Below are 22,469 nucleotides of genomic sequence, written 5' to 3'. Positions count from 1 at the left end.
GTTTTAGGTGCTTTAAACAGTTTTTACAGTAGGTAGAGGCCCCGTAAAGATGGGAGCTTGTCCTGGACAGGTTAACTCTCCCTCCTTAGTGCCCAAGTCCATGACCAGAAGCAATGCTGAGGGAGTTGCCACTTCTGGGGGTCCCTATTTTTGCCCAAGGCCAAAAGTCATGCTGTCCCAGTTCTCCTGGGGCTGAAATCGTGTCATGTAGAGAATTTTTTCCAGTTTTCTTAGAACTTAATCTGCCACACACTGAAATCTTTCCATCAGGTCACTTTCTGTCACTCGCTCATATTTGTCCACATATTTTGCGAGGATGGGCCATGGGCCATAGCTCTCTTATAGAATAGGTTATATTCATAGTGTCACTACCATGTAGGTCACAAAAAGCATTTTTCCCCTTAATTGATCTTTTTCCTTATTACAGCCCTTTGAAATCTCTCAATTCTGGAGACAGAAATTAAATGTTTCTAGGGTCAATGATATTTGAAATAGCAATGGATACCAATGAAACATGTAAGTTTGCACCTGGAGACTCAGCAATGTGGCATTGGAAGTACAATATTCATCTGGCTTTTGCCAGCCTGTTGATTGAGATTGACTCTTTGATCTTTTTTTATGAACCCTGGGATTTGAAGGTATAGAAATTCCTGGGTCTACTGATTGGCCTTTAGGTAACTTATATTAAGTTTCCTAAACTCCCTGGATGAGAAATACACTCCTATCCTTCTCCTATTCCAAGTTATTACTTTTTGATGTAAGTAACATAATATTACTAAAATATCAATTGTTTCTTTTGGCCCTCATGTGCTTTTGTTGTGAAAATCTGCCAATTTTCTCTCATAATCTGCTTTATCTCACATCCTCATATTGTCAGTCTTTTCTGGAAAAATGTTCAAAGAAGTTTCAGCCTTATTAAAGCTAATTTTCTCATTTTTAATTTTATCATAAATTAGTATCTTTTCCAGAACATTAGAGCTAGAAAGAATTTTGCAGATCATCTTGCCCAGGTTTCTGAAGACACTAAAATATAAGAAGTTATCCAATGGAATCAAAAGTTGAACTGACACTTCATATAGCCCTCCACCCACTCTTTAGGGCACAGAGCACGTATTCGAGGCCCTGAGAAGCTGCCTTCAGATTTCATATTGGTTAGAAAAGTAGAGCTCATTAAATGAAAGGGAAGCTAGTCTATCATCATTTTTATAAATAAATTTGTGATACAGTCACGCATACATATTCTCTCACACACACACACACAACCACAACCACACACCCCATACACACTTTTTCTCATAGATTTCTTCAGCTCCTATGCCAGTGCAATATCACATGCTCATTAATGGACCAGGAGGAGAGGACATCAAGGAAACTTGGGGCAAGATTTAGGAAAAGCCAAAATTGAAGGATATGGAAAAGCAGAAGGTAATAAATTGAATAGAGGTTATGAAGCAAGTAGACTACGGGATTGAAATAGAGACGATGCCTTCCAAAGCTCCTGCTCTTTCCTCAGAAACTGCTATTAGGTGCCATAAATTGTTAGCTTATTACAAAGCAGATTTAGATGGAATTACTTCTTAATCGATGACTTTTCTCTGGATTGTGATTTTAGGAGAAGGCTCTTACGGTGGGGTTATCTATTTTCATTAGGGTTTGGGGTCCCCAAAGGTTTAAGGTAACGATAGAGTGAAGGTCTTCTTAAAGTTTTACTTGGAAACTCACAAGTTTTAGTTGACCTCCTTTTCCTTTCAACCAAGTGCACAGCTGTAGCACAAACATTCCCCGTGTGCCCAAGTGTATAAAGTCTCTATGACCTCAAAATCATCGCTAGTTTTATGGCCTACCTCATTACACTAGCATTTCCTAAATATTTAAACATGCTTTTCAGTGCCTGGTTGGGATCTTCTCTGCTCTCATTACCCAAGTCCATGTTCCTTAACTGCCGCATCTGTGCAATGGTGAGAATATTATACACTCCACAGGATTATTATAGGGATTAAACAAATTGATATTTGTAAAGCACTTACAACCATTCCTGGAACAGAATAAGTGCTACACACCTATCTATTTAACAAACAAGTAAATAAACTGTACCTTGAGTCATTCTTCCCTTCCTTGGTTTTCTCCAGTTACATTGGTTCCCTTTAGTTCCCTGAATAGCTAGTTCTCTCCTCAACACCTCTGCCCAAGTTAATTTTTCTTCAATGAATTCTCATCTCCCACCTCTCATCCTGGTTACCTCCCAGTCATTCTTAAGTCCCCAGTTTAAACAGGGAAGCTTTCCTTGACACCCCACCCTCCAGACTAAGTCAAGTCCCCCCATTGCATATTCTCACATCACTCTCTTCTTTTCCTTTCTAAGACTTAACACAATTATAATTTTTTTGTTTTTTGTTTTTTGTTTTGCTTAATTCTCATGTACCTGGCCAGCCTAGATGGTCCAGGATGCCAGCACTAAGACTGTATTTAGGCTGTTCTAACCCCAGCATCTAGCACAGTATGTAGCACATGATAGTTTCCCAATAAATATTTGTTGAATGAAGGAATGGATGAGCAAAGGATACCCCCAACTTTCCACATATGTAGACAGTCTTGTTCCTTTGTGATTCTTATATACTATGGAGTAAAATGGCAGTGCAGTCTTGTCAGTTTATGAAAGACAGATATGCCAAAGCCGAGCTTTAGACCCTCAGTTTGAGTGGCTTTGTGTAAAGTCACTATCTGTTCAAAGATGCCGAAGAATGATGAACAAAACACAGTGTTACTTTCCTTCAAGTAACACTGCTTGTCATAGTCAAAGTCTTCAAACGAGCCCATTCTGCCTATAAGATGTTTGCTTATTGATGACGAGGTGAATAACCCTTCCCACGTGGGTGGGCTTTGCCTGGGGTCTTCAACTAGCTGAACCCCTTTTCCAGATGCGGGGCTGCAGAACCGCAAGCAGAGGGTGGTGTGCACTTGGCATCCAGTGGCAATGCTTGTGTAAGCCTGAATTGTAGTCCACTGAAAGAGTTTACTTTCCTTTTAACCATTTTAAAATTAAAAAGAAATCTGTTTCCAAGGGAACAGTGTAGTTAAAGCACAACTGATGGAGGAGCAAAAAACAAGTATCCTTTTTTTAAAAAAGCATCCCTTCATTTGTTTGCTTGCTTGGATAGCTCCGAAACATCTCAGCCTTGGATTGGGTGATTTATGAAAGGATCAGCTCGACTGTGAGCCAAGCACACTCCTTGTAGCAAGCCAGGGATATAACCACTTTCATGGCAGCAGGGTGTCTTGACATTATAAAGTAAATTACCTCCTCTTGGATACCAAGTGGTACCAGGAAAAAGTAATTTACCTTCTTTAGGTTACACGCCCCCAGAGGATAAAGCACTCACCTAGATGAGCAAATTGCCTTTTCCTTATCATTATGAAATGCCATCTTGACACTGTGTTCTCTTTGTCTGGGTCTATGAGAGGGCTGGCTTTTATCATTCATTTTTATGCCCTTCTCCCTTTACAGTGTATAGCTAGAAAAAGAACTTAGTGACAAAATGAGGAGTCCAGTTTCCACTGAAAACCCAAGGTCACAACTCAAAGGAGTAATATTGAGTTGTGTCCCTAAAACAGAATGCTTCTCTACAAGAGACAAAGTGCATTTCTGGAAGTGAAACAGACCAGCAAGGCACAAACCTATTCAATGGGACTGATTTGAAGCCACATAGGAGCAGCCAGATACTACATATTCTAAATGGTGTTTCTTACAATTCCTTGAGAAAACTACCTAGAGATACTTTACTACTACTCTCCAAACTTTGCAGTGCTGACCCTGGACTTTCATTTGGCATTTGATGGCTCTGTAGTCCCTTAGTGAGAATGGAGGCAGTGACCTCTCAGGTAGCCCATGAGTTCTTTTCAGTCATGAATCCACAATGTTATGTCCTCAAAAATTCAATTTCATAAATTATCCTTTGTCATCTCCCAAGAATTAATGTAACCGCCCACCTCCCAAATGACTCACTCTTTTCCTCTGCAGAGACAGGTGTGCCATGGATTTGACTGCATCAAAACAAGCACTCACTAAGGATAGAATGTTTACAGAATTAAAGGCAGGAGAGAACATGAGACATACATCAAGATGGGCAGCTGTAAAAATACACAAGGGTGTCCTGACCCATCCTGAAGAATTAGCTTCAAAAAGGCAGTGATTGTTATGGTTTGTTTTATTTTGGTTTTCTGGGAACGCTGCTATATTAGTTGAGAGCCTTCATATGTACAAGTATTATTTTGGTAATATGATTTTTGTCCCTAAACTTGATTTATTTTAAATAATGCCTTGGTTTGCAATCATGGAAAATTATTTTTTAAACAGTAACAAATATAGCATTTAAAATTTAAAATGCTTCTTAACTAATAACATCTTAAATGAATAGGAATCCTTTGGAAGAACACCAAATTAAGGGGGAAATAGTGTGAAGTCATTCAGTGGTATGAAGTAAGCAGTAAAAAAACAGAGCACCTTCAATGTAATCCAGAGGACTGATCACTTCCCCTTGGATCACCCAGGTAAAGAAAGCAACACAGATTTAGAAAGGATCTTAGAAGTCATCTTGTCAAAGTCACAATTACAGATAGCACCCTCTGCTCTTGTTAGATTCCTATTTGGCAATCAGTTCAGTCTCCATTTAACCCTATCAACACAGTTATGTGGCTAGTGAGTTTTAGACTCCTCAGTAGAGTACTTGTAATATCAGACATAGAAGGTCAATGGAGAGAGAAAGGGAGAGAGAGAGGTAGGGAAGTGGGAGGGAGGGCGAGGATGAAAGGGAGAGGGACAGGGAGAAAGTATATTCCAAAGACAGACATTTAAAATTTTAAAAAGGGTGGACTTGAAAGTATATACCCTTCTGGGATGAGCAATGGCCAGAACACAATCTTCAAAACCCTGGTGTAGAGCAGGCAATATTTATTTGGGGCCAGGGCCCTCCTCATGCCTAAGCATGACCTAATAATTTCTGCATGTCTTTCTTGAATTTCCGTCTTCATCCCTTTTTGAACTTCTATTTCAATTTTAAAATTACTATGCATTACATAAAAAGCATATTTGCCTCTCCTTTCCCCTGGTATAGCTGGAATTTTAAGTATTTGTTCATCTATTAATTTATTAAGTCAAACATTTACAAGGTGAATATTATCTCCAGGTAATTGTATTAGACAGTGGGATTGCTGTATTGGAGAGGACACAGTTATTATTCCATCATATAAAAGTCTACAGACAAAATATTAAATTGTGAATATACAAATTAGTAAAGTGCAAAAAAGGAGGTACTCAACTATTTTTAAAGATATTCTCAGTTGACAAAGATGAACAGTAAAAGGGTAGGAGGCTCCTGCTTCAAGATAAGATGGAATAATAGGGACTAATTTTCCTGCTTGTCTGAAATACTAAGAAACTGGGCAAGAGACATGAAGCAATGGTGCCAAGCATTCAACATCAGGTAACAAAGGATGGAGTGACCCTACAGAGTCTGCAGATGATTACTTTGAGATAGTTTTTAGGCTGTAATAAGGGGAACAGTATACCAGGCAGAGCCTAATGGACTCCCGGAGTTGAGGAGAAGGAACTGAAGAGTCTCCTCAGTTCCATCTAGTCCAAGATGGCTAGAGTTCACAGGACAGACTACAGGAGAGGAGAAAGTTGCAGAGAGAAAGAACTCTAGAGGTCTGTAGAGAGCATCCCTTGAACATTCAGCAGAATATTAATAAGTGCATGTATGTTGGGAAATTACCCAAGGTGGCAGGAAAAGAACATCAAAAGATTAAGAAGTAACAGTGCTCAGCACTCACACAGGGGCAAGGAGAGCTCTGTTCTCACAAGCCAGACTGGAAATCCTCCTAATTTATGGGGTATTGGGTAAAGCATCAGCAGTGTCTTACCTCCATAATGGGGAAAAGTTAGTACTAGATAAATTATGCTCTGATCCTACCTAAAATTTTTGAAAGTAAGACCAAAAGGATTAATATGTTTCCACATAGCCCAACTGCATCCCAAAGCAAAGCTCAAGAAAATACGCAGGAATAAATTTTTAAAAAATCAGCACCCAAAGGTCAAATTCATAATGTTGGATATGCAATCAAAATTGACATGAATGCAAAGAAATAGAAAATAAAAATCATAAAGAAGAGAAAATTAATCAATCAAAACAAGCTGTAACTGATACATATATTAGAAGTAGCAGACCAGGACATTAAAAGAATCCTCATAAAGTATTTCACATGTTCAAGAAGTTAAGCAGAAACATAGTAAAAATATAAATGAGACTTAAGCTTCTAAAGATTAAAGTTACAATATTTGGGATGGAAAATAAACTGGATGGAAATAATTACATATTAGGAATGGCAGAAGAAAGGATTAATAAATTTGAATACAGGAGTAGAAATGATCACAAATTAAATACAAGGAGAAAAAAGAATACAAAAAGAATACCAATACCCCAGTAATTATAAGAAAACTTCTAGTAGTCTAAAAATATGCAGTTGCTCTCCCTGAAGTGGAGGGGCACAGAAAAAATATTCAAAGAAATAATGGAAAATTTTTCCATATTTGATGAAAACTATAAGAAGCTCCAAGATCCAGAAACACAGTAAAAACTACACCAAGGCATATCACAAATTTCTCAAAACTAGTTATATAGAGAAAATCTTAATACCAGTCATAGATTAAAAACAAACAAACAGAAACAGACTTGTTATGTACAAAGGAAAAAAATACAAATGACAGCAGAATTTTTGCTGTAAACAATACAAACAAGAAGACACTGGAAAAACAAATGTAATGAAAGAAACTATTTTTAAATCCAAATTCTCTATCCATCAGAGAACATCTTTTAAAAACAGAGGTAAAATAAAGACTGTTTTTGATATTAAAAGAGAAAAATAATAAATATCTAGCAGACCCACACTAGAAGAAATGTTAAAGTAAGTCCATAAGGGAAAAGAAACATGAAATCAACTGGAAATATGCATTTACATAAAAGAAGGAAAAGACAGGGAAATGGTCAGATAAATAAACAGTATATTTATTTCTTGTATTTAAATCTCTTTAGAATACAAATAAGTGAGATGGATTTCTCTTTTTGGAAAGATGGAGTAGCCATTCTTTTTTTCATTCCTCTCACTAAACACAGCTAAAAACTCTGGAGATTATATATAAAACAAACCTAAGAAGACTCTGAAACATGTAGAGAAGGCAGCAAGATGTGGTAACAATAGAAGCCTAGTGGGAAACCTGAAATTTCAACCCACCCAGCATTGCTAATGAACCCTTCCACCCTCCTACTCCCAGGTCATCAAAAGTTGAATAGGGAATTTGGACTTTCAAATTCACTTGGATCCTCATAGGGCCCACTAGATGGAATGGAGGAGAGTGGGGGCCATGATGTGGACCATTGTCTATAAGGTGCAGAGGTGCCCAAAGATGTACTTACCAAATCCAATGGATGTGTCATGATGATGGAAACGAGTGTTGTTGGGGGGGGAGAGGGGGGTGGGGGGGGTGGGGATGAATGGGACCTCACATATATATTTTTAATGTAACATTATTACAAAGTCAATAAAAAAAATTAATTAAAAAATAAAAATAAAAAATAAAAAAAAACAAAAAACAAATTCACTTGGTAATAAGAAGGTAGGAACCCCCATTCCCACCCAGAGGAATGGCAAAGGTGGCCTATTAAAACAGACAATTTAAATAAGCTCCTGAATCTTATCACATAATATCCAAAATGTCCAGGTTACAACTAAAAAGTGATAATATTAAGAATCAAGAAAATCTTAACTTGAATGAGATAAGACAATCGATAAACACAAATGCTGAGATGGTACATATGTTAGAATTATATAAGTGTTTTAAAGCAGCCATCACAAAAGATCTTCAGCAAACATTGTAAGCATGCGTGAAACATATGGAAAAGTAAAAAGTTTCAGCAGAGAAACAGAACATCTCAGGAAATAAATGGAAGATACAAAGAAGAATCATTTAGAAGTTTTAGAACTAAAATAAAGTCTCAATGGATGAACGCAACAACAGAACAGAAAGAACATAAGAAAAAAATCACAATAGAAGACAGATTAACAGAATTTATACTTGGCAACAGAACAAAAATAACCTGTAAAAAAAAATGAACAGAGTTTCAGGGGTCTGGGGGACAATAATAAAATATCTAACATTCGTATCATCAGAATCCCCAGAAAGAGGGTAAGACTGTAAAAAGTAAAAAAGAAATATTAACTAAAAAATCCTCCAATATTGCCAAAATACAAAAACTTACAGATTCAAGACACTGAGCAAATTCCAAACTGGCTACACTCAAAGAAATGTACACCAAGATACATCATAGTCAGATTTCTGAAAACTAAAAATGAAGGAAAAAATAGTAAAAGCACAGAAAGAAAAATGATACCTTACCTAAAGGGAAAAATCAATCTGAAATACAGAAAGAAAGTGGCATTACATTTTCCAAGTGGTGAAAGAAAAAAATGTCAACCCAGAATTCCATGTTCAGTGAAAATATCCATCAGAAATCAAGACATTATCAGATGAAGAAAAACTAAGAGAATTTGTTGTCAGAATATGTACCACAGAAGAATGGTTAAAGGAAATTCTTTAAACAGAATGGAAATAATAAAACAAGGAATCTTGAAACCTCAGGAAGAAAGAAATAACAATGGAAAAAGTAAAAATATGGTAATACAGTAGATTTCCTTTTTCTTTCTCAGGTTTCTAAATAATGTTTGCAGTTGATGCAAAAATTTTAACATCAACTCTTGTGGTTCTCAGAGTATAAGTGTTTAAGACAATTATATTATAAACAGAGTAGGATAAAGGGACATAAAAGGAGGTATGGTTTCTATACTTCACTGAACTGGAAAAAAATGGTGAAACCAGTAGACTCTGATAAGTTATGTATACATAATGTAATACCTAGAACAATTGCTAAAAAATATACAAAGAAATACATTGAAAAATACACAGGTATATTCAATTCAACCAGAAGAAGGCAGAAAAAAACAGAAACAAAATAAAGAAAACAGACAGAACAAAAAAATAAAATGGCAGACTTGACTCCTAACATATTAATAATCACATTAAACGTAAATGGTCTAAACAAACCAATTAAAAAATAGAGATGGCAGGGTGGATAAAAAACATGATCCAACTATATGCTATCTACAAACAGTTCATTTCAAATATAATAGCACAGTAGACTGAAAGTAAAAGAATAGAAAAAGGCATACAATACAAACATTAATCCAAAACCAGGGTTAGGTCAATTGAATGTGAATATGACACTGGCTTTATAGAACAGATTTATAAATGTTTTCACTGTTGATTAAACATTCTCTCCTTAAGTTAATTACTAGTTAAGTCCTTAGGGAATAATTCATTGTTGTATACTTATGTACCAACCCCCAATCAAGGATTCCACTGTCATCCTTTCAGATAATTTCAGATAACATCAGCTACTATAGTAATTTAACTGTCTTGTGATCAACACATGGTTTCTTAATTCCCTTCAAATTTTCCTCAAGGCCCTTGTCTAAGATGTAGGCCAGAGATTGTGTTTTCTGGCAGGAATATCAAAGATAGACTACACCAGAAAAAATTGACCAGGGTTCCTAGAATAGCTGACAGGGAAACAAGAGCAGACACCTGACTGTACCAGGTGACTACCACTCAGGACTTCTAGGACTATATGGTCTGGAAAGAGTTAAGATCATGAACTGAACCAAGGCTGTTGGAATGAGCTGAACTGAATCATGATGTTCAGGAGGTGTAAACAGGTATCATTAAACAAAACTAACACAGATGAGGGAAGTATGATTGTACTTATTTGCCTTTGAATAGTGTGATATAATATATGATGTTTTATTTTATTATGAGCAGAACATAAATCCCCTTTGTATGCCTTAAAATAGATAACTGACAAATTAAATAAAATATTAAAGTATATTCTAGAACCTATACATACATAAAATAAAATGTATGACAACAATTGTATAAAGGCTTGGAAGGGAGAAATGTAAGTAAATTACTAAAAATACTAAAGAGCATATATAAAGTGATATAAATAATTGAAAGTAGACAGTAGTAAGATATGAACACCATAAAAACTAAAGTAACAACTACAATAGCAAAATAAAGAATTATACCAAATAATCCAATAAAGGACACAAATGGAAATTTTAAAATTATCCAATGAATCCAAAAGAAGAGGAAAGAGGCAATGAAAATAGATGGGAAAATATAAAACAAATAATAATATACCTACAGTTGATCATATCAATAATCACATTCAATGTTAATGTCTAAACAAACCACTTAAAGGTAGATATTTATAGACTGGACTTAAAAAACAAGACACTACTATGTGCTGCTTTTAAGAAATGAACATCAAATATAAAGGCATTGCCAACTAACTTGACAATAACTGTTATTTATATAACATTCCATCCACCAATGGCAGAATATATAATCTTTTCAACTGCACATGAAACATTTACCAAGATAACAATATTATGAGCTATAAAACAAGTTCACATAATTTAAAAATAAAAGTCATGCCATGAATATTCTCAGACTGAAAGAGAATTAAATATCAACAACAGAAAAATCTCTGGAAAGGCCCAAATAGTTGGAAACTAAAGAACACAATTACAAATAAGATATAGATCAAACAGGAAATTTTAAAGATAAAATGAAAAGTATATTGAAGCTAACAAAATGAAAATATAATGTATCAAAATTTGTGAAATGCTGCTAAAGCCATACTTAATAGGAATTTGTAGTACCAGATGGCTATATATGAAATGAGAAAAGGTCTCAAATCAATGACCTCATCTTTCACCATAAAAGAGTAGAAGAAGAAAAACAAACAAAACACAAAGTAAGCAAGAGAAAGAAAATAGTCAGGATTAGTGGAGAAACCAATAAAATCCTAATGGTCAACCAATATGGTGGCATAAGATGTCCCAGGGTGCCTTTTTCCTAAGAATCTTTGAACAACTAGGAAAAACTGGCTGGGCCATCTTTCTAGGTTGAGTCCCCACCCCCCTGCTGGGTCTGATATAAATGGACTCACATAGACAGACACAGAAAGAAAAAGCTCTGCCTTTTTTGATCCTGCCATATGACAGAAAGGAGAAAGCTCAAACAACTGAGCCCCAGGGAGAGATGAACCATTTGCCTGATAGCTGAAATTGGGAAGAGGGTGGAACTCCTGAGACTGATACAGGAGGCCCAGAAAGAGATAAGCCCTAGGCCAGCTTGCAGCTGAAATCGGGGAGAAAGCAGAGCAGCTGAGCCTGAAAGAGGATGCTCTGAGGGGAAGGCAGAGACCAGGCAAAGATCACCTGCCATCTTGTTTCAACATGTGGCAGATGACTTTGGTTAGAAAGCATCTCTTATGGTGCCTCAAGTTGGACTTTTCACAGCCTTGGAACTGTAAGCTCTTATCCCAAATAATAACCCTTATAAATGTCATCAGCTTTCTGTTACTGTGTATAGGCAGACCTTTGTTAGACCAATACAAACAGCTAAAGCAGTATACGAAATAATGAAGTCAAAGGAGCATGGGGCAAAGGATTACCTGCTTTAAGTCACATAATAGAGCACCAGGGAGGGAGAGAAAAATCCGTTTCAGAAGGAATGGAGGGGCCATTTGAGTTCCTGTAAATGGGGAACTCCTAAGGCCATGAGCAAGCACAAGCCCAGGCAAAGATGCAGGCTAGAAAAGGAGAGGAGCCTGAAGTTCTCGGGCTGATCTTCTTGATAGGAGGGCTAAACTGTGATGATCATCAACTAATGCACTGCAGATTTTTGAAGAATGTGAAAGTTGGTTTCTTTGTTTTGTTTTGTTTTTACATTGGTTTGTTTTTCTTAACTCCTGACACTTAAGGAATACTCTATCACTAGCTGATACAAACTTAAGGAAAAGACAGCTCAGGGACCAAATCTATAAGCAATGTTAAAGAGTGTTTTAGAGTAAAAGGTAAGGACACTGGGCAGTAAACAGCAGGTTAAAGAAAAAAAGACCTTCACGAAAAGTAACAGTATGGGTAATTATAAATGCCAGTATTATTGTGTTGTATTTTTTGGTATGTAATTCCTTGTTTTACTTCTTGCAGTTTCTGAATGCAATTGCATAAAAAATAATTATAAATCTATGGTTTGGGATATAAAATGTATAATGATATAATTTGTAGCAAGTACACAAAAAGATTGAGGGGGGGATGTAGGAAGAGAGTATGTGAATGCAATTGAAGTTAACTTGGTATTAAATCCAACATCATTTTTATAAATTTAAGATATTAAATTTATGGCACATGGTAATCAGCAAGAAAAGATATGAAAAACACATAAAGAAATGAAAAGAGTCTCAATATAATACACAAAATCAAATAAATATGAAAATAGGCATTAACAGACAAATTGAGGGACAAAATGATTTAAGGCTTAGAAAGACCAAATAGCAAAATGTCAGAATAAAGTCCGCATTTTCAGTACTTATTTTAAATGTCAATGAATTAAACTCTCCAATCAAAAGGCAGAGTTTGACAGAATGGATAAAAAAGCATGACACAACTATATGCTGTTTACAAGAGACACCTTAAATTCAAAGAAACAACTAGACTGAAAGTGAAAGCTTAGAAAAAATAAATACCATGCAAATATTAAACAGAAGAGACTGGGGTGGTTATACTAAAATCAGATAAAACAAACTAACTAGGTTGCTTGTCTTTTTATCATTGAGTTGAATGATCTCCTTATATAACAAGGATATCAAATCCTTATCAGATATATGGTTTCCAAATATTTTCTCCCATTGAGTAGGCTTCCTTTTTACTTTCTTGATAAACTCTTTTGAAGAACAAAACTTTGTAATTTGAGGATGTTCCATTTATCTATTTTTTCTTTCATTGCTTATGCTTTGGGTGTACGATTTATGAAACCACCACCTACGACAAGATCTTGAAGATGTTTCCCTACATTTTCTTCTTGGAGTTTTATGGTGTAGCTTTTATATTTAGGTCCTTGGTCAATTTTCAGCTAATTTTTATATAAGGTGTGAAATAAGGACCCTCATTCTTTCTTTTGGATATGGAGATCCAGTTCTCCCAGCACCATTTGTTGAATAGATGTTTCTGGCTCAGCTGGGTAGGCTTGAAAACTTTGTCAAAAAACACTTGGCCATATAGGGGAGCAGAAGTCACTCTGGTTGAGTGCCTGCTTCTCATGTATGAAGTCCTGGGTTCAATCCCTGGTACCTCCAAAAAAAAAAAATCACTTGACCATAAATGTAAGGATCTATTTCTGAACTTTCAGTTCAATTCCATTGATCAGCATGTCTATTTTTATACCACTACCATGATGTTTTTACTACTGTTGCTAAGTATTTTCCAAAGAGGAAATGCAAATGGCCAAAAAGCACATGAAAAAAGGTTCAACATCACTAGCTATTATGGAAATGCAAATCAAAACTACTATGAGATACCATTTCACACATTATAGAATGGACAGTATTAAAAGAAAAGAGAAAAGAAAACTACAAGTGCTAGAGAGGATGTGGAGAAATAGGAAAACTCCTTCACTCTTGGTGGGACTGTAGAATGGTGCAGTCATTGTGGAAGTCAGTTTGGCAGTTTCTCAAAAAGCCAAATATAGAACTGCCGTATGATCCAGCAATTCTGTTACTAGGAAAATATTCAAAAGAACTGAAAGCAAGGACATAAACTGACATTTTCACACTGATGTTCACCCAGTTATCCATCAACCGAGGAATGGATAAACAAAATGGGTGTATACATACAACGGAATACTATTCAGTTGTAAGAAGAAATGAAACTGGGATGCATTTGAGAACATGGATGCATGTTGATGTTTCCAGAAAAGATCATGTTATTGGAATTAATCCACGCTTTCTCATGAAAAGTTGGTTGCTCGCAGATACTGGAGTCCTGCCATGTGGAGAGGCAGATAGAGACCTGCCAGTTTCTTTCTATTTTCTCCTCGAGCTCAACTGTGGGCAATTAGGCATCTCTCCCTGGGCCCCGTCTCCTTGAGCTTCTTGGGGCGTCTGTGTCTTTATGCAATGTTGGCCAACCTGCAGTCCTCTCTCTCACGTGGCAGGGTCAAAATGGCAGTGCTCCCTTTCTCTGTGTCTCTTCTTCTCTCTCTGTGGTTTCTCAGTTTATATAAGACCCAGAAAGAGGGCAGAGACCCAACCAGCATCATGCTTTGCTAACAGAGTCCACTCAAAGGCCCTGAAGCAATCTAATCAAAATTGATCTCATCAAAGGTCCCTAACTAAATCTAACCAAAAGGTCCTATCTACATTGCATTTACAGGCACAGGAATGGGTTAGCTTAAGAACATAATTTTCTGGTGTCCCCCAAAAAACAAACCAGAACAGACATTAGTGGGACATATGAAAAATTTGAATATAGACTGTGAGTCTTATATTAATGTTCAATTTGTTGAACTTGATAACTGCACTTAAAGTGGTCACATAAATGAATATCCTTGTTCTTAGGAAATGTACATGGCAGCATTAAATGTTAGAGAAGCAAAATGCATACAACCTACACTCAGAAAATGGATGGCTAAATAGAGGGAGGTAGATGAATGGATAGAATGATGCAGGAAATGCTGAAATTGGTGAACCTATGTATCTGGGGGATGAGGGTATGGTGGAGTTCGCTGTGGTTTTGTATTATGTTTGTAACTGCCCAGTAAGTTTGATATTTCAAATAAAAAGTTAAAAACAAAAACCCAGCAGGTTCATTTGATAGAAGCTAATGAATTAATTCTAGAATTCGTATGAAAAAGCAAAGCACCATTATAGTCTAAATAACTTTGAAAAAGAAAAATTTGCAGGATCAGTAGTATATGATTTCAAGACTTCTTATAAAACTCCAATAATCAAGACACTGTGGAATTGACATGAGATAGAAAAGTAGATCTATTCGAACTGAGTAGAAATATCCTTATATACATATTGATTATGATTTTAAAAATAAAGATGCAAAGACAATTCAGTGGAAATAGTCTTTCCAATAAATGATGTGGGAAAAACTGGATATCTTTATATAAAAAACAAAAACACTTTGGTCCATTACTTTCACCAAACACAAAAATTTACTCAAAATAGATCATAGTCCTAAATATAAAATTATAAAACTTCTAGAAGAAAACATAGTAGAAAATGTTTGCGGTTAGATAAAACTTGAGTTTGCCAAAGATTTCTTAGATATGATATTAAAAGATCAGTAAAAGAAAAAATGATAAATTGAATCATATCAAATTTTAAATCCTTTGTTCCATAAAAGATACTGTTAAGAGAATGAAAAAAGAAATCACAGACTGGGAGAAAACATTTGCAAATCATGTATCTGATAAAGGACTTATATCTAGAGCATACAAAGAGCTCTTAAAAGCCAATAAGAAGAAACACATACCACTCAATAATAAATGGGCAAATATTTGTACAGACATTGCCAAAGAAGATGGCAAATAACATGGAAGATACTCATTATCCATTAGAGAAATTCAAATTCAAAACACAATGTGAGGTCACTACATACCTATTAGAATGTCTATACTTTAAAAGAACGCCTATACTCCTACCTACGATCCAGCCAAGAGAAATGAAAGCACAATTTCGTGAAAAGAATTGTACATGTCCATCATTAAGTGAATGAATAAACCAATTGTAGTGTTTCCACCAAAAGGAATACTACTCATAAACAAATAGGAGTGAAACATTAATACATCAGTAAGTTTCAAAGGAATTATACTGAGTGAAGAAAGCAGAAGAGGAAAAAATACATATTGTATGACTCCATTTATATAAACTCTTAAAACTGTAAACTAATCTCTAGTCATCTCTAGTGTTTGCCTAGAGATGGGGCACAGAGTGGAAAGGGAGGGGCAACTCCTAAGGCCACAAGGAAACCTTTTGGAGGGGCGGCCGTGCTCCTTATCTTCTTTGTGGTTTCAAAGATGTAGCTATCTGTCAAAACTTATCAAACTGAAAGCTTTAAATAAATGCAGTGTACTGTGTGTCTATTATTCCTCAATGAAGGCGTAAAAGAAGTTAAGAAAGAGAAAGATGTTTAAAATTGTTGAAGTTGGATGTTATAAACTTAGGTTTGAGTCCTAGCTCCCCTACTTAATAGCAAGTGAATTGGGCATGTCCCAAAACCTCTGTTTCCTTATTTTATAAAACAGTAATAATACCTTTCATCTCATAGGGTGGTTGTTGGACTAAATGAGATAATACATGAAAAAGCACTTTTGTAAACTAAACACACACCATAAATATAATGTCTCTCTGTATATATACAGTGGCTATATATATCTTGCATATGTAGTTAAATGTTATGTTTTATATTACTGTAGTAATATTAAAGATCTTAACCCATTTTAATTCATAATCTTTCTCAAATATTATGACTGCTTAATATTTTACCAAAAACATTATCTTTTGAGTTTGGTATTTACAATCAACCAATACATTTGAATAAATTAATTCTCTTTTTTTTAAAATTTCTCTCCCTCCCCCTCCCCCCAGTTGTCTGTTCTCTGTGTCTATTTGCTGTGTGTTCTTAGTCCACTTCTGTTGTTGTCAACGGTACAGGAATCTGTGTTTCTTTTTTTGTTGCGTCATCTTGTGTCAACTCTCCGTGTGTGCAGTGCCATTCCTGAGCAGGCTGCACTTTCTTTCACGCTGGGTGGCTCTCCTTACGGGGTGCACTCCTTGCGCGTGGGGCTCCCCTACACAGGGGACACCCCTGCGTGGCAGGGTACTCCTTGCGCGCATCAGCACTGTGCATGGGCCAGCTCTACACGGGTCAAGGAGGCCCAGGGTTTGAACTGTGGACCCTCCCATGTGGGAAAGTCCACTTCCCTAAATTAATTCTTAATTCAGTTTTCAAAGATAAATACAGTAAAAACTGATTTTCTTCCCAGAAAGTTACACACATACATATCTCACATATTATTTGGGGGATTCATGACTCTTTGTAGCCCATCGATTTAGAGGCTATCAACCTCAGGGGTTCAGGACCCCAGTATTAAAATATGGTTTCAAGGTATATCCAATGTCTAGCTAACCAAACTTTCTGTCTCAAAAAGAAATCTCTACAACATTTTAATTAACGGTCTTTCTGCTTCTGTACGGACACCTCCGGTGTCAGAATATTCAAGCAATGCTGAATAATATTAAGAAACGAGTGCTTTAGGATCACCACAGACATTGTCATGGAAAACAACCCAGCAGTGGAGCTAAGAAGGCGGGATCTGGAATCTGACTTCCTGGGCTCAAATCTTGACATCTACCATATCGAATGTTCCAAGCCCCTCCACCAACACAGGGTACTCTGAAGGCCACAGTTAAAGATTATTCAGGTTATCTTAAATATGTTCAAAAAGCATCTAAGGAAGAAAAGATGAAAACAGGCACAGAAATATTAAGTTCACCAGCTATCGCTACTTTGAGATTAAAAAAAAAACCAAACTCCTCCCATACTTAGGCAGCTCCTTATTCCCTACCTGTGATGTAGAGTTGCTTTCTCCTCCTCTTAAAACTCGGTGCCAGATCAGCCAGGTGCCGGGAGAAGTTCTGCTTCTAACCCTTCGAGATGTTCCAAGGCATCCGTCAACAACAACATCAGAAGAATACTGTCCTCCCCAAGGAAAGAGTGGGTGAATAAAACAGTCTCCCTCTTCTTGTATTTATAAATACTAAACAAGGGATAAACAGGGCATCATAGACCATGTTCAGTGAACGGGGGCCCTCATTTCACCAGGCACAAGCTGTGGTTGGTGCCATCTTGGTGTCCCTCAATGTTTGTGAGCGTCCAAGTCACACTGACCCATGTTTGAACCCCTAGTTCTTTTTTTTTAAAGATTTCTTTTTTATTTATTTCTCTCCTATCCCCCCTCTGCCCTCGCCACCCTGTGTCCATTCACTGTGTGTTCTTCTGTGTCCGCTTGTATTCTTGTCAGCAGCACCAGGAATCTGTGTCTCTTTTTGTTGCATCATCTTGCTGCGTCAGCTCTCCATGTACGGCGTCACTCCTGGGCATGCTGCACTTTATTTTTTTGCGTGAGGTAGCTCCCCTTGTGGGGTGAACTCCTTGAGCGTGGGGCTCCCCTACACAAAAAGACCCCTGTGTAGCACGGCACCCCTTGCGCGCATCAGCACTGCACGTGGGCCAGCTCACCACACGGGTCAGGAGGCCCGGGGTTTGAACCCTGGACCTCCTGTATGGTAGGTGGATGCTCTATCAGTTGAGCCAAATCTGCTTCCCTGAATCCCTAGTTCTTGAAACTAGTTGTTTAATCTGGGGCAATTTAATAATCCTCTTTTCAAATGTTGATTGGGAATAACAACAAAACCTGCCTGGCAGGGTTTTTATAGGGAGCAAATGAGACTATAAATGTAAAATAATTATCACAGAGTACATCCTCAATAAAAGGGAGCCACTTTTATCATTTCAACTGCACGTGTTATGGGCATCACAAGACCTATCAAAGACAACTGAAGTTAACTTTTCTTCAAACTGCTGTTTTCAATTTAATAACATGAGGCAAATAACTTTGAATATTTAGATAAGTAATTTTGAACTGGCTTTAATTGTCACCAACGATGTTGTAAGAAAATAGCTTTGAATATTTGATTCCAATTCTAGATTAAATATCTTTTAACTATTCTATGAAACTATAGTAAACATTTCCTCAAAAGGTATTAGAAGGCACCAGGTTAACTGGTTTGTATGCAGACCTTAAGATATGTTTCTCCAACCTCTTATTTGAATAGTATCTATGATTATAAGATAAGTATAAAGGACATACCTGTGCCATGTGGAAGTATTTATCTGTGAGAACCAGGATCTTTCCAAACTGTGAGCCAAATAAAATACAGAATTAAGTACAGCACATTGCTCAGACTGATGTAAAACTAGCAAAACTCCTAACACAAAATATTTGGATTCATCAAAAAACCCTTATTCTTCTCATTGACTGATTTTACAATATACTAAATATAATTTGAATTATGTTTATAATTCTGACTTTAGAAAAATATAATTAGCAATTATTTGCAGGAAAAGGGGTTTTATTTCTGTAACAAAATTTAAAGTTACTGCTGTAGGGTACAGAAATGACATTACCTACTCATTTTTTAACCCCATTGAGGAATTCGGTTGATATGATAAAAATAAATGCATATATGTAAATCTAAGCCATAGAATCATATTCATAAAATATCATTCTTTTGGATTTGTCAAAACTGAGGAACTATAAAAGGAAAAACTTGAGGCTGAGAAAAGAAATTAAACACCTGAGTTTAGACAAATGATGAGTTAGAAACCTTAGTGGAGATGTAGACAGGTTTCACTGAAGAGAAGAATTACCTTGATCCAAATAGGGAGAGCTGCAGCTGAATTCCCTGGGTGAGCGGCAGTGAAGTAAAAGGCCTGAGGGCTGCTGGAGATGCGGGGCTGGGGAAGACTTCTAGCTCTACAGCCATGGACGAAGCCAGCAGCCGACTGTCTAGCAGCGGAGAACTCAGTTACTATGTATGCTGTTATCGTTGACAATGATGACTTTATCTATCATGTGTCAATAAACGAGGGACACTGTGTCTACTGTGGGAAACAAAACAAACACACCGATTATGGGCACTTGCTGAATAGTGAAATCAGGGAGGAAAAAGAACTGGGAGAAAAGGAAGAGGAGCGGAAGGAAATTTTCCTCTCCTGAATGCCTGCAGGTCAGGGTTTACCAGGCTTATTGACATGCAGCTTTCACAAAACCTTCCCAACAGGGGCTGATACTATGTTCTGATGAGAAAACTGAAGTTCTGAAATATTAAATATGTACATTAATTCCACCCAGATTCCCTGCCAAGCATGCACCAGAATTGTGCTCATCTCTGCGGATATAAAGATCACGATGCCTTCACTCAAGGAGCTTGCTGTACAGATGGTGACAGTCATAGCTACATGACTTACCCAAGGTCATCAGATTAGCCAGCAAAGAAGGGTTTTGGATGCTGGTTCTCCTCCTAGTAACACTAGAGTTCTTTGCGCCGTGGGAAACCATCATCCAAACAGGGGGCTCAAGGACCCGCCATTCCCCACAATGTCCTCCCCAGTCCAGATGGGGGCCAGGTCCAGGGGTGTATTTCTCTGTGTTTCCTGAGCCTGGTTTTGCAAGCCTTGCTTGGGTACCACCAAACCACTAAAGAAAACAGTATGAGTTGCTTAGATACTTCCTTTAACAAATAAATACAGCCAAAAATTATAACTGGAACATATTTTGAGATATTGCCTTACATGTTATTTTGGTCTCTATGAATCTTCCCCTTCCTTTACTCATGTCAGTGGGTGGTTCATTGCCTTAGGGAAAGGTAGGACGAAACAGAAAGACCCACATGTTTTTTGACTTTTGTTTCTCTAAAGAGAAAAGAGGGGTATACACACATGCAAATATTTTGCGAGGGGGATATTTTTTCTCAACCCAACCCCATCCCTTGACTAGAATGATAATTTCATTGTCTGCACATTTTGGAATAGAGTGAGGCCTTTTACATTGAGCCCAAATGAAAAAAGATGACAAGTTGTACAAAAACTGTGAATGCAGTAAATTTGGTGTAACTTGGATAAACATCTTCCTGGCAGCGGCACCTCAACTTGGAGGGCTTATAATTTTACCAGGTAATACCTAATTATGGACTCCTACAGCATTAGGTAGATCATTGTTTACTACTGATGGGATGCTCAAGATTGATGAACCAAATGGAAAATATGCTTCAGTATTTATAGAACCAAGAGCTAAAATTTAAATATCCTCACAGGAAAATGCCTCTGATTCAAAGCTTTCCTCAAAAGGAACAAGTTCACAATCCAACTGACCAGCTAGAGTCTCCAGCTATAGCCATCCTCGGTCTCCTTTGGACACTCCAATTGGTCGACATCTGCTTCCTGTGTGTCATGTGGGGCTGCCTCACGGCTGCTCCTGCCAGGTGGACACCAACATCTACACCCCAGGAGCCACCTCCAGATGCACCCTTCACTTCCTGCCTCGTGCAGTATGCTAAAAATGAGAAAAGTTAAAGTTATTTTGTCTCTCAAGGTCAAAGTGGCCTGATATTTTATATTTGGCTGAAGTAAGTGGTTTGGGTATAGCAATGGTGACCCAAACAGCCAATGGTCCAGTGTTATATAGGGCTCATCTCTTTATTAAAAGCAAGGTGTTAAATATATAGTCAAAGGTAGGTTAAAATCTATGTCCCATCAGAATGTTCTAGTAAATAAACTCACAAATCAGAAGCTGTCTTCTATCCTAACTTATGCTGCAGCTTGCGGTTTGGAAGATGTGGCCACCATCGCCTCTCCCGGGTGAGCACCACCGGGCCGCCTGTTCCCCCAACGCCGGCGCCCCAGGACCCAGGACCACTGTGCTCTCTTTTGTACCTTTGCACGTGCTCTGCCCTTTCTTTGGAGCACCCTCCTTTCCTTTCCTCTTCTGCCTCTTGAACACATTTCAAGGCGGTGTTCTTTCCATTATTCTTACCAACACTTTGTGTAGTCCTCTATCATAGCACTCACGTTATCGCTCTAATTTTCATATCTGTCCAAACACTTGAAAGTGGGTTTATGTAAATGAATCCCTCAGGAATGACAGTGTCACTTTCATTGCTGAGTAACTCTAAATTACTTATTTTAAATGAGAAAGTATTCTTTGGTGAGGGCACACTGGTCTGAACACCTCAATTGATGCTAATTTGTGGTGTTTATGTATTTCACCTGATTGAGGGGGGAAGAAAGTAAAGAATATATCTCGGATTTCGTAATTATTCCTGGGGGTAGAACCTTGCAATTGCAACTGCTGGACTTAAAAATGCCTTTTAATAGCACCAGAATAGTTAGTTGCATGAAGACCACAAATACATAGCTACAGAATGAATGCTGGAAATTGTCCTTATACTATAAGAGAGGAAGGTGGGGGAAGAGAGAGAGGCAGGGAAGTGCCTTATTACTTTTAAAGGTTTGCTTCAAGTACTACATTAAGAAATATATTTTACTAAGAAGCTTCTTGTTTCTTTTCATATTTATGCATATTAGTGGACATAACAGGTAAGTGACTGAAGAATATTGATCATATCTCTGGGTAGATTTCTCTTCTACTTTATTCTTTCTATAAAGAATATTAAAAAGGTTAAAATTTCTAACTTATGCATGAATTTCCCCCCTCCAAAAATACTGTATCTCAATATGTAAATAATTATACACTCTGAAAAACTGAGTTAGGTGACTGAAAAAAGCTCCATTGAGGACAAAAATTCTGTAAAATATACATGCGGCAAGAATGAATAAAATTTGATCAGTTAAATGTAAAAAGGGCAAAAAAAGATTACCAT

The 22,469-nt window shown here is 37.1% G+C and overlaps 1 long non-coding RNA gene across 1 annotated transcript in view; it reads right to left on the bottom strand.

Moving 5' to 3' along the window:
• The window catches only part of LOC139437746 (uncharacterized), a 147,513-nt gene extending 127,918 nt beyond the window's left edge, over positions 1 to 19,595 (bottom strand). The window contains exons 1-3 of the long non-coding RNA XR_011647614.1: positions 19,459 to 19,595; positions 18,899 to 18,946; positions 17,594 to 17,722 (exon numbers count right to left, since the gene is read on the bottom strand). This is a non-coding gene — a long non-coding RNA (uncharacterized lncRNA). The remainder of the gene's footprint in view (positions 1 to 17,593; positions 17,723 to 18,898; positions 18,947 to 19,458) is intronic.
• Positions 19,596 to 22,469: the final 2,874 nt, after the last annotated feature.

Source organism: Dasypus novemcinctus, chromosome 27 (genome assembly GCF_030445035.2).
Source record: "Dasypus novemcinctus isolate mDasNov1 chromosome 27, mDasNov1.1.hap2, whole genome shotgun sequence".
In the NCBI taxonomy this organism is placed as follows: Eukaryota; Metazoa; Chordata; class Mammalia; order Cingulata; family Dasypodidae; genus Dasypus; species Dasypus novemcinctus.
This window is presented reverse-complemented; position numbering and strand designations above follow the sequence as displayed.